This window comes from Dromiciops gliroides, chromosome 4 (assembly GCF_019393635.1).
Source record: "Dromiciops gliroides isolate mDroGli1 chromosome 4, mDroGli1.pri, whole genome shotgun sequence".
In the NCBI taxonomy this organism is placed as follows: domain Eukaryota; kingdom Metazoa; phylum Chordata; class Mammalia; order Microbiotheria; family Microbiotheriidae; genus Dromiciops; species Dromiciops gliroides.
The window spans coordinates 487,888,179-487,900,409 of NC_057864.1; the positions used below are offsets into that span (position 1 = coordinate 487,888,179).

At 47.3% G+C, this 12,231-nt stretch overlaps 1 protein-coding gene across 3 annotated transcripts in view; it reads right to left on the reverse strand.

The window, feature by feature from the left end:
- Positions 1-8,058, reverse strand: part of MLPH (melanophilin) — a 64,678-nt gene extending 56,620 nt beyond the window's left edge. For all 3 annotated transcript variants that reach the window (XR_006356414.1, XM_044004802.1, XM_044004801.1), the window contains exon 1: positions 7,917-8,058. The gene's annotated coding sequence lies outside the window, so the exon portion shown is untranslated. The remainder of the gene's footprint in view (positions 1-7,916) is intronic.
- Positions 8,059-12,231: the final 4,173 nt, after the last annotated feature.

Sequence of the window (12,231 nt, forward strand, 5' to 3'; positions counted from 1 at the left end):
ACTCTTCAGCTGTTCTTGGCACATGTCAAACCACTGCTGAGCTCCATGCCTTTCGCTGGCTTTCCCCCACACCTAGAATCTTTTTCTTTCCTTCTATCTCTTTGAATGCTGCAGCAACTTCCCTCTAAACTCAGTGTAGGGGCCACCTTCTTCATGAAGCCTTTCCTGATCACTAGTAGCCCCCCTTCCCCAGCACCTTGTAGCTCATTTACATTTATTTTACATTTACCCTCTTGCATCTATGACTAGACTCTAAGTTCCTTGTGGCAGTAATTCTTTCTTTCTTTCTTTCTTTCTTTCTTTCTTTCTTTCTTTCTTTCTTTCTTTCTTTCTTTCTTTCTTTCTTTCTTTCTTTCTTTCTTTCTTTCTTTCTTTCTTTCCTTCTTTCTTTCCTTTTTGTATTCCCATAGCTGGTGTAGTGCCTTGCCCACAGCAGGTGCTTAATAAATGCACAGTGTTTGATGAGTGTATTAGAGGGCTAGGTAATAAAGCAGACATGGTATCTTCCGACTACACATGTCTTGAAGTGGCCTTGGTTTCCAGGAGCTGTGCAAACAGCTGTAGCAACCCCATTGTCCAAAGCCAGGACAAAGAGTCTTTGTCCTTTGGCCCAGGTGGGTGTCACTGTCTCATATATCATGGGAGTGGAGCAAAGTGCTTCCCTCCTCCTTCTCTGCTGGACATGAGAGCCTTCTGGAATCCCTGAGCTCAAGGGGATCTCAGAGGTCCAACCTGCAACTCCCACAAACATCCTGGACAAGTGGACACCCGCTGAGTCCTAGAATAAGAGATGCTGAGGGTTGGAAGGGACCTGGGTGGCCTCTAGTCCAACCCAGTCCCACACAGGAAGCCCTCTGTAGCATCCCCAACAAATGAGCCTCCCCCTCTGCCTAGAGACCCCAGGAAGAAGCGCCAACTATCTTCCCAAGAGGCCCATGTCGGTTGATTTGCAGCAGCTCTAACTGTCACCAAGACTTCCCTGAGATCAGTCTAAATTGGCCCCTTTGCAACTATTGCAACTGGTCACCAGCCCTTTCTAGTTCTGTCTTCTGGAGCCAAGCGGAGCCAAGCTAATCCTTCTTCCACACCACCCTGTCCTGCCTGAGCCTCCTCTTCAACAGGCTAAGCGTCCTCAGTTCCTTCCACTGATTCTCCAGCCCCTTCCCCAATCCTGGTCACCCTCCTCCTGATACTTCTTAGGGAATCAGTAACCTTCCTCAACTGTGGCCCCTGCCTCGAACACAATGCCCCAGATAGGTTTGAATGAGGACAAAGTCATAATAACAGTGGATGTTTATAGTGTTTAAAAGCTCGAAAGGCCCTTTAAATACATCCCTGTGAGAGAAAGAAGCCAGGAAGCTCTGCTTGCATGAGATATGAGATGGTGACGCTCTGGAGCAAAGGGCCATTTCACTCGTAAGCATCAGAGGCAGAATTTGAACCCAGGTCTTCCCTAGTCTAGGACAAGTGCATTTGCTTTCAGGAAAATGGGACAACCACCTCCTTAGTTCTGGTTATCATATCTCTCTTGAGACAGTTAAAACATCAATTTCTAGAAATTATCTCATGGTCATGAGGTTCCTGAGCAAAATAATCTTTCCTTCCTCATTCCTCCACTTGAATTTAATCAGGCTTTCACTCCCTGCAGTTGGCCTCATCTGTTTGTTTAAAGAGCAGCTGGGGGTGGGGCAGAGGTAGGGCCTGAGGCCACCCGGCAGGGGCCCAGAACCGTGTGCGCACAGTTAAATACCAAGGAGGCAAATACAGAGACTGGCTTTCATTAGATACCTTACAATAGGCTTTCTGTCTCCACCTTTAAAAAAATAACAATTAAAAATTGCTGGTGATTTTGGAGTGAGTTTCACGAATGATCAGGAAAAAAAAAATGCTTTTTGTGGAAATGTTGGTTTAGAATTAAACATTTTCTCGTCTTTCCTTGACCAGAAATCAAGGAGCAAAGCTCTGTTGGGAAGTCCCCCGAAGAGACCTCCCCTCTCCACCACATAGCCTCTGACTAACAATGGAGGGGAGGGTTTCTCTGAGTCACTCTCCCTACACGGGTGGGGAGATAAGGGAACCCAGGGTGCCGATTGCCCTGTCAGCCATCCCTGGTTTGGGCGCCACAGTTTCAGAAAGACGCTGATAATCTGGAGAGTGACTAGACAAGAATAAACAAGGTGGTGGCGAAGGCCCTGAGTTTATAGTTAGGACTGGAAGGAGCTTTGGGGACTGACCTCCCCCCTCCCCGCTCAGCCTTTTTGAATGTCACCCAGCTAGTGAGTGCCTAAGGCAGGGTTTGAACTTGAGTTGTGCTGAGTTCAAGACCAGTGTTCTCTCCATGGTGCTGCCTACTTGTTTTCTGAGGAACGATGGAGGAGCTGGGGAGATTTAGCTTGGAAAAGGGAGCTGGTGGGGCAGGGGGCATCAAAGCTGAAGACTCGGTAAAGAAGTCTTAATTAGCTGGTTCGCTGACACGCCCTGCCCCACTCCGAAGTAATATCACAAATGAGAACCTTATTTCTAGTGGGTCACAGGATCACAGATGCAGACCCAGAAGGGCTCTGGTAATTTAGCCTTCCAGTTGTGGAGATGTAGAATTGAGGCCCAGAGAGTTGAAGCTGCCTGTCTGAGGCCACACAGGTAGGGAGAGACTGGCCCCCTGACTCTGAAGGCACTACTCTGCCTCTGTATGCTGCCGGATACGGCAGGCAGGAGGGTCCTCTGGGGATGGTGGGAGGAGAAGGAGCAGAGATTTTGTAACTTGAATTAAAAAACCAATTGTACAAGTTACAAGAGAGGACTATGTGGTCCGGTGGAAGGACAAATGGATCTGGAACCAGAGGTTGTTATTCAGTCATTTCCAACTCTCTGTGACCCCATTTGGGCTTTTCTCGGGAGAGACACTGAAGTGGTTTGCCATTGCCTTCTCCAGCCCATTTTAGAGATGAAGAAACTGAGGCAAACAGGGTGAAGTGACTTGCCCAGGGTTACCCAGCTAATAAGTGTCTGAGGCTGAATTTGAACTCAGGGAGGTGAGTCTTCCTGACTCCTGGCCTGGTGTTCTAACCACTGTACCACGCTAAGTTTGAATCCTTGCTCTTCCCCTTCTTCCTCCTTCGACCTAGGACAGATTATTCTTCTGGGTCCCAGTTTCCTAACTGGTAAAATTAGGGAACTGGACAAGGTGGCCCCTACCTCTGGTGCAATGAACAAGCATTTCTTCATTTTTTGGAAGAGAGAAAAAAGGAAAATACGGTGTACAGGTCCTGTCTTCTCCTGCTGCTTCCAGGTAGCCCTTTCTGAAGCCTTCTCTCCCTTCAAGGTTCAGTGGCCACCACCTGCAGGAACACGTCCTAGTCAAACCGGATGAAATAAGTCTCTTCTTGCTCTTCGCATTTGTTTTCTAGAAAATTTTGTCCAGTCTGGTTGGATGGAGGCAAAAGAGACCCAGACAAAGTGCTCTGAGAAAACACGAGTCAGGAGAGAATGCTGACTGCCTTGGGCAAATCCCTTCGCCTTGGTGGGCCTCAGTTTCCTTTTCTGTAAATTCAAGGGGGGAGGGGAGAGATCAGACCAGATGACGTCCTTTCTAGCTCTAGTCCAGAGTCTGGTCTGAGCTAAGTTCTGACTCTGCACGTGTGGGGCATCAGGCTGTCCTCCCTGGGCTCTAGTTTCCCCCTTTGCAAAAGAAGAGGGTCTGACTTCACCTCCAAGGGCTTGTCCATCTCTGGATCCATGAAGCTCTGACCCTAAGACACTTTCAGCTGAGGATGGGGATTGGGGAGGGGGAATCAAGGAGGGCTTCACACAGGAGGAGACGTCTGAGCTGACTCTGGAAGAGAGGAAGATCTTTCTGGCTGGTGTGTGTGTGTGCGCATGTGCACACTCTCATTTTACACCAGAGGATACTGAGTCCTAGTGGGGTTGAGGGATTTGCCCAGGTCATGGGGCTAGTAAGTGGAAGAGCTGGGATTTGAACTCCAGCGCTCTGTCCCCACATCCAACGTGCTTTCTGCTATACTATGCTGGAACGTTTCCTTTTCTGGGATTAGCCCTGAAATCATGTATCCAATTAACACATGGCCCTCCAGCCAGACAGCCCTGATGCAGACATCTGGTTCTAGGCAAGAATGCGAGGCAGGAGGAGCAGACTTGGGGCTGCTCACTCCCCTTTGGCTCCCTTAGTTTAGGATGTGAGCTGGGTTATAGAGAGAGAAGGGAGTGTACCTAGCAGAGAGGCAGAGGGCAAACAGTGCCAGGTGTGGCACCAAAGGGCCTGGGTTCGAGTGCACAAGTCACTGGCAGAAGGAAAGGGCTTTTAGCCACCCCTAAATCAGGCAATGCCTCTCTCTGTCACAGTGCAGCCTCACAATCAGTCTATTAGAAGCTGGGCTGATGAGTTACTACCAATGGGGAGAGAGGCCTGGGAGGCCTGGAAGGGACAGCTACCCCAAGCCCAGCAGTCCAGCCCAGCCTTTAGACCCAATATCTGGGGAAGGAAGTCCTGTGGGGAAGGGGCCAGTCATGCTTACCAACTGTTGAGCATGGGCTCTGCACAGGGCAGATGTGCCAGGCTGGCTAAATCAGCCACCCCCTCCCAGGGTGGGATTGGACGTAGCATGTACCAACAGGCCAGGACAGCACCCCCACATTTACTACCATCTCCCCTCAGACTGTGGTGGAAACAACCTGGGACCCTACTGGTGGCTTCCAGCCCAGTGCCCCCAGCGTCAGCCTGGGAGTCAGCTCCTGTGGAGACGCAGCCTGGCAACAATTCCCAGAGTGTCCAGAGCTCCTGAAGATCCAGAACTGCCAAAGCCCTTGGCCCTGGCCCATGGCTTTTATCAATGGAAATGACATTAGAGTAGAGGATGACCATCTGACTGCCAGACAAAACCTCCCCCATTAGAACAGAAACTTCTTGAGGGCAGGGACTGTTTTTTTATTTTTGTTTTTTTGTTTTTTGCAGGGCAATGAGGGCCAAGGGACTTGCCCAGGGTCACATAGCTAGTATCAAGTGTCTGAGGTCACATTTGAACTCAGGTCCTCCTGAATCCAGGGCTGGTGCTTTATCCACTGTGCCACCTAGCTGCCCCTGTTTTTTATTTTTAAAATTTGTAAACCCCCCCCAAATAGATCAGTGCCTGGGGTACAGGAGGTAGGTGTCCTGGTTGTTAGGTGGTGCTGCAGTGGATGGAGCCACTGGGCCCAGAGTCAGGAATACATTAGTTCAAATCCAGCCTCATACTTCCTAGCTGTGTGACCTTGAGCAAGTCACTTTATCCTGCTTGCCTTAGTTTCCTCATCTGTAAAATGAGCTGGACAAGGAAATGGCCAATCCCTCCAGTATCTCTGCCAAGAAAACTCCAAATGGGGTCACAAGGAGTGGAACATGACTGAACAACAACAATACAGTGGGTGCTTAATAAGTGCTTATCGAATGACTGAATGTGCAGTGAGTAATTTCATTTCTCTGAACCCCAATCTCCTCATCTGTAAAATAACAGCATCAGTAATTCCAGCCCAGCTTATTTCCCAGAGCTGGTTCTTAGGGAGTCCTCTAGAAAATCCTGTCTACATGTCTTCCTTTTTATAGACTGGCATCAGGCTGAGGATTATCTAATAATAGAGCAGGGGCTTTGAATGACAAGGAGAGGCATGGAGCCTTTCCTGACCTGGGCTGCTTGGCAGGGTGTTGAGGACACCAGGTTTGTAAGTCCCCAGAGGCTCTAGCTCTGTGACCCCAGACAATGCACTTGGCTGCCCTGAGCCTTAGCTTCCACATTTGTAAAGTGGGGTTAATGATATTTGTCTCATCATTAATTACCTCACTGGGTTGCTTCCCAGCCCCCTCCCTCTGTGTGATCAGCTATCCTCCCTCATACTCTCCTCATCCCCCCCACCCCCACCCCCACCCCTTTCCTTACCAGTAAGGCCATGAAGAGCAATCTTGGTAGTCAAGATAAATGGGGGCACATTCATCCAACAAACATTTAAGAGCTTCCTTTGTGCCTAGCTCTGGGTATACAAAGTACTTTGAAACCCACTCAAGGTAAGCATCACTAATGTACCCTCGAATCAACTTTTAAAGATAAATTTGGCCATGGGGGGGATAGACATTGGGGAGAAACCAAAACCAGGCAACACAAGACCTTGGGGGTGATGACCCTGGGATGCCAAGTGGTCCCTCTCAGGAGAGGAAACAAAATGGGGTGTGGAGAAGGCATTCACCCTGTGCAACTTCATCAGTGAGAAAAAGGGGGTCGGGAGGAGGAGGAGGACAAGCATCACCTTGGTTGTGTTTTAAAAATGGATTTTTGCTGGCTTAGTTGCATTTCATCAGCAAGCCCTCTCAATTTGTCAGCACCCTAGGGCAAAGCTCAGTTGTTCCACCCTAGTTCCAACTCTGATAACCAATTCCAAGGCACCCCTGGATTTGCCCCATTCATTGCCTTCTTGGCTCTGTACCTTCTTTACCCCAAAGTACATGAGTACAACAGAAAGTCATCTCCAAACAGCAATTCATAAAATGGTTGTTTCCCCTTGGGGGTTCATGTCCCTGTGGTGGCTGCGTTTGCCCCTTTTAACAGTGACACATCCATGGGTCTGGTCCTCAGCTTTGTAGGTGTTGCAGAGTAAGTGCCAAGGTCAGCTCTGGGATTGTTCACTCATGTGTCCTAGAGCCCTGGCTCCCCATCCCATTGCTGGGGCTCCCAGAGGAGCCTCTGATGCTTTCCTTGGAGGGATTGGGGGTGGGGTGGGGTGGAGGGAGAGGTGAGGGCTTAGTCACTGGGCCTCACAGCTCTCTTCACCTGCACCTGCACCTGCACCTGGCGAATCCCATGGGACCATCTTGCAGCCCAGGTCCTCCTCCATGGACTATCCTCCCATCTTTAGCTTTCTCTAGGGCTCCCTCACGGTCCCCTCCCTCTCTGGTCCCAGCTCTCAGGCAGTAGATTCCCCCAGTCATCAGGACAGCACTCGCTGAGACCCCTGCAACTGACCATGACTTTCATTTTGACTTCATGCTCATCTGGAAGAGAAGGAAGGAAGGACAAAGGGAGGGATGAAGAAAGGAAGAAGAAAAAGAAAGAAAAGAGAGTAAGGTTCATCGATCTGGAGGTGGAAGAGACCTTAGAGGACATCTAGTCTAATCCTCCCATTTTACAGATGAGGAAACTGAGGGGGAGAGTGGTTAAGGGGCTCACCCAGGGTCACACAATTAGTAAGTAAAGTAGCACAGCACACATATGGAACCACATTGGTCTTGTGGCTCCCAGTTCAGAGCTGTTTCCATGGTACTGTATTGAAGAACAGAGGGAGAAGAGAGGGAAGACAGAGAAAGAAAAAAGAGTCTAGTGAAAAAGAAAGAAGGAAGAAAGGGAAGGAAAAGAGAGAGGAAGCAAGAGAAGGGGAAAAAAAGGATGTACTAAACCAGAAAAATAAAGAAAGGAAGAACAGGAGAGAGGGAGAAAAGGTAGGAGAGAAAGAGTAGGGAAGAGAAAAGAAAAAAGGAAGGAAGGAAAGAAGGAAAAAGGTGGAAGAAAAGCAGGAAGAGGAGGACAGAGAAGAAATCAGAAAAAAGGGAAGGGATTATGGGAGAAATGGGAGGAGGAAAGAAAAACGTAAGGATCAGGTTAATGAGAAAAGAAGGAAGGTAGGTAAGAGGAGGAGAAAAAGGAAAGAACAAAAGAATGAAAGATGGAAGGAAGGAAAATAAAGAGGGGATGGGAAGAAAAAGGGACCAGACAGAAGGAAAAGGCAAAAGAAAGACAGGAAAAGAGGAAGAAAAGGAGGTAGGGCGAGAAGGAAGAAAGGGAAGGAGAGAAGAAAAACCAAGGCGGGCCAGGGCAGCAGCGGGACGTCCCGTGAAGCTGCCGCATGAGCCCCCAAAGAAAGAACGAGGCGCCCCTTACCTCGCCTCGGGCTCCGCGATGAGCCCCCTGGGCGCTCAGACGCCCCTTCTCCTCTCCGCAGGCGCCTCCCTCTCTCTTCTCTCCGGGCGGCTCAGTCCCAGCGCACTAACCCACGGGGCAGGTACACAAGCTGTGTCTGGCGCTCCCAAGTCCGTTCTGGCTTTCCTCCACGCAAAGCCGCGCGGGTACCTCCCACGTCAGGGTGCCAGGAGGGAGGGAGGCACTCAGGGCACAGAGAGGAGGCTCCCGCTGGCCCTCCCCTGGGGCCTGACACGCGGAAAAGAGAGAAAGAGCTAAGAACAAGCAGAAGCAGCCAAGTCACCTGCTAGTAACTGCAAAGGGCTGTCTGGCAGGGAAGCGCGTCTCCGTCTCTCCCCCTCTCTCTCCCTTCCCTGGCTCTGTCTCTCCACTTGTATCCTTTCTGTCTCTCTCTCTGTATCTTTCTTTGTCCGTCTCTGCTTTTTTCCCTTCTGTATCGATCATCCTCTAACACTGAAACTACCTCTCCCCTTGTCTCTCTGTTTCTGTCTCCTTTTCTTTGTCTCCCTTTCTTCTCTCTTTGTCTGATACTGTCTCAGTTTCTCTCTCATTTTCTGTGTCCCTCTGTTTCTGTTTTTCCCCCCTCTTGTTTTTTCTCTGTCTTGCTTCTTCTCTCAGGCCCTAGGTGTGTAAAAGGTTCCACTTGCCTCAAGGCCACAAATGGCTGGAAATCCCAGAGCTCAGAGGTGACATGTGCAGGCCGGGTTTGCTCAGAGATCGTCCCCTCCCTATCTAAGAGCAGAGCTTTAGAAAAGGAGGCCCAGCAGAAGGAAATGAGAAAATAGAACAGGGAGTAAGTAGAAGAGGAGAAACTTGAACCCAGGACCTGGGACCCTTTCCACTGAGTCTTTCCTGCCCTCCTTGGCCTTGGTGCCTTCTTTCCCTTTGAGATTAGCTCCAATTTATCCTTCATCCATCTTGTTTGCTGATAGCCCTCTGCAGGCTGTCTCCCCCAGTAGAATGGGAACTCTGAGGGTAGGGGCCATACTTTTGCCTTTCTGTATCTTTATTTTCTGTATCTGTATTTTGCCTTTGGTCCAGTCCCTGGCACACGACAAGAGTTTTTAGTTGATGCCTGGACTTGAATCATGCTGGTCTTTACTAATCCCTGTTCATATACTAAAAGGTAAAGATCCCAGGCTTGAGACTTCAAGGGGGAGAATGCTGTCCGGATCCCTATGGGCTTGCCCAATTCGTCATGTTAGGGGCATGGAGGGCAGTGACCCCCACCAGGATCCCTGAGGGAGCAGCCTCTTTTCTCTCTGGAGTTTGGGGATATGGCTCCTGTGGGTGCCTTCTGGCCAAAGAGGGCCACTTGTGAATGACTATGGCAAAATTATCTCTGTCCAGCTTAATGTTTTAAAAAAAGGTATATTCTTATTTTTTCCATAAAAGTATTTGATTATTTCCCAGTTACATGTAGAGATAGTTTGCAACATTTGTTTTTATAAGATTTCTTGTTTCAATTTTTTCTCTCTCCCTCCCTTCTCTTCCCCCTCCCCAAGACATCAATCAATCCGATATAGGTTATATATGTACAATCAGATTAAACATATTTCTGCATTAGTCATGCTGTGCAAGATGAATCAGAGCAAAAAGGAAAAACCTCAAAAAAGAAAGCCAACAAAAAAAATAGAGATAGTATGGTTCAATCTGCATCTAGATTCCATAGTTTTTTTTTCTTCTGGATTTGGAGAGCATTTTCCATCATGAATCCTTTGGAACCATCTTGGACCATTGTATTGCTGAGAAGAGTCAAGTCTATTACAGTTGATCAACACACAATGTTGTTGATACTGTGTACAATGTTCTCCTGGTTCTCATCTCACTCAGCATCAGTTCATGTAAGTCCTTCCACCTTTCTCTGAAATCTGCCTGCTCATCGTTTCTTACAGCGCAATAGTATTCCATTACATTCATATACCACAACTTGTTCAGCCATTCCCCAGTTGATGGGCATCCCCTCAATTTCCAATTCCTTGCCACCACAAAAATAGCAGCTATAAATATTTTTGTACATGTGGGTCCTCTTCCTTTTTTTAATGATCTCTTTGGGAAAAAGACATAATAGTGGTATTGCTGGGTCAAAGAGTATGCACAGCTTTATAACCCTTTGGTTGGATCAGAATGGTTGGATCAGTTCACAGCTCCACTAACAATGAATTAGTGTTCCATTTTTTCCACAGCTTCTCCAACATTTATTATTTTCCATTTTTGCCATATTAGCCAATCGGATAGGTGTCAGGTGGTACCTCAGAGTTGTTTTAATTTGCATCTCTCTAATCAATAGTGATTTAGAGCATTTTTTCATATGGCAATAGATGGCTTTGATTTCTTCATCAGAAAACTGCCTGTTCATATCCTTTGACCATTTCTCAATTGGGGAATGACTTGCATTCTTATAAATTTGATTTAGTTCCTGTATATTCTCATTTTTCAAAGGATGAACCTGACAAACACCAACAAATACGAATATTTCCATACACCAGAAGCAGAAATAAAAACGATTGCATATGAAACCACAAACCTCTGCTACATACAGCATTGACTTTTTTTTTTAAGTACACATTTAGGAGGCAGCTAGGTGGTGCAGTGGATAAAGCACCAGCCCTGGATTCAGGAGGACCTGAGTTCAAATCTGGACTCAGACACTTGATACTTACTAGCTGTGTGACCCTGGGCAAGTCACTTAATCCTCATTGCCCCGCAAAAAAATAAAATTAAAAATTAAGTACACATTTAATTTACTATAGTAGGTCTAACATCGCCCTGCTTGGCGACTTTCTTCTTCCTCTGGACTGTGTTTCTTAAATGTTCCATTGATACTCATTTTTTTTTTTTTTTGCTCAGCTTAATATTAAGCTATTAGCAGTTTGTCTACACTTGTGAAATAAACCTTTGGGAGGAAAAAAAATACATAGCAGAGTTTTGTCATAAGTTAATTAAAGCAAATTTCGAACCAAATCATAACAGCTGACATTTCTGTAGTGTCTAAGGCTTGCAAAGCACTTTATCTATGTTAGCTCATTTGATCCTCACAACAATCTTGGGAGGTAGGTGCTTTTGTTATCCTCATTTGACAGAGGGAGGAAACTGAGGTTTAAGATGTGAAGTGACTTGCTCAAGATCACACAGCTAGTAAGTCTGAGGCAGGATTCAAACTTGGGTCTAATTACACCTCTGCTTCTTACTCCCTCTCAGCAAGTCACTTAAAAGTCTCTCTGGGCCTTAATTTCCTGCTGTGTAAAATGAGGAGTTGTGTCTAGATTGGCTCTGTTTCCTTGAATCTCTACATCTTTAAACGTTTAAGTATATGAGGCAGGATTCCAACCAAGGCCTTCCTGCTTCACCCCTCTGTCCCCTGCACCACACTGCCCTGATTCCCTCCTGTTGATTTAGGGCCTCTTCCTTTGACTATTGTAACAGCTTCCTAGGTGGACCCCTTGGTCTCCAGAAATCTTGAAATAGGTGGCCATCTTCTCTTTCCTTTCTCTCCTCTATCTCACTTATCACCCAGAACTTTGAAACATCTCTCGGATCTACTCCTTTTTTTCCTTTTTCAGAGCCATGGTATGCTCAGGAGTATCTATGGGGATCTGGAGTTGGGAAGCAGGAATGAGTGCAAATGTTCGCATCCAACTCCTATCCCTAGAAAAGGGTCCCTGGGGACAAACATCCTGAACATACTGAATGAAGCCTCATTACCTCAAGTCCAGGGGACAGCAACCTCCAAACTGACCTCCTTGTCCCAAATCTCACCCCCTTTTGTCTATCCTGTTAGACTGAACTGCAGAAAGAAACAAAGGAAGAATGGAAGGAAGGAAGGAAGGAAGAAAGAATGAAGAAGGAACGAAAGAGGGAGAGGGAAAGAGGGAATGAAGGAAGGGAGGGAGGGAGGAAGGAGAAAGAAAGAAGTAGCTCTTTCACTATTCCATTATTCCTTTTGCTCAGCAATCTACAATTACTCCCTATTGACTGTAGCAAGACTGACCTGCAAACTCTTGCATTATCTGCCCCCCACCCCCACCAGCTTCTCCAGCGTTATTTCTCCCTGCACCCCAGCACTCACCAGCTCATTTTACAGATGAGGAAATTAAGGAAGACAGAGTTCAGTGACTTGCCCAGGGTCACACATTGGCTTGAATTTCTGAGCCTGGATTTGAGTTCACATTGTCCTGACTCTATTCACTGTGCCACCTAGCTGCCCACTAGAGTCAGGAAGAACTATGCTTAAATCCTGTCTTAGATACTGAATAGTTGTGTGATTTTGGACAAG